Source organism: Schistocerca piceifrons, chromosome 5, assembly GCF_021461385.2.
Source record: "Schistocerca piceifrons isolate TAMUIC-IGC-003096 chromosome 5, iqSchPice1.1, whole genome shotgun sequence".
NCBI lineage: Eukaryota > Metazoa > Arthropoda > Insecta > Orthoptera > Acrididae > Schistocerca > Schistocerca piceifrons.
Genome location: NC_060142.1, coordinates 705,876,823 through 705,877,621, shown reverse-complemented (window position 1 = coordinate 705,877,621; position 799 = coordinate 705,876,823). Strand labels below are relative to the sequence as shown.

Here is a 799-nt window from a genome sequence, read left to right as displayed (position 1 = left end):
CGGAAGTGTTGGTCAGCCAGGCCATACGTCATTGATATAAACAGATGGTATTCACAGGGAGCAAAGTCTGGAGAATATGGCGGGTGGGGTAGGACTGCCCATTTTAGCGTTTCCGAGTACGCTTTGAATTCTTTTGCAACGCGGGGCGAGCGTTGTCGTTCTGCAAAATCACTTTATCGAGCCTCTCGCTGTATTGCGGCCGTTTGTCTTTTAATGCTCTGCTCAAACGCATGAATTGCGTTCGATAACGAGCACGTGTGATAGTTTCACTTGGTTTTATCTCCTCATAGTACACGACGCCGAGCTGGTCCCGCCAAATGCAGAGCATGATCTTGGAGCCGTGAATATTCGGTTTGGCCGTCGACGCGGAAGCATGGCTGGGATATCCCCACGATTTTTTGCGTTTAGGGTTATCGTTATGAAGGCAACGGCCTTGCCACAGTGGACACACCGGTTCCCGTGAGAGCACCGAAGTTAAGCGCTGTCGGGCGTGGCCGGCACTTGGATGGGTGACCAGCCGGCCGCCATGCGCTGTTGCCATTTTTCGGGGTGCACTCAGCCTCGTGATGCCAATTGAGGAGCTACTCGACCGAATAGTAGCGGCTTCGGTCAAAGGAAACCATCGTAAAGACCGGGATAGCGGTGTGCTGACCACACGCCCCTCCTCACAGCATCCTCAACAGAGGATGACACTGCGGTCGGATGGTCCCGATGGGCCACTTGTGGCCTGAAGACGGAGTGCTTTTTTTTATCGTAATGAACCCATTTTTCGTTCCCGGTCACAATGCAATGCTGAAAT

The 799-nt window shown here is 52.8% G+C and overlaps 1 pseudogene; it reads left to right on the top strand.

Moving 5' to 3' along the window:
* Positions 1-423: 423 nt before the first annotated feature.
* On the top strand, positions 424-540 carry LOC124799871 (annotated as a pseudogene).
* Positions 541-799: the final 259 nt, after the last annotated feature.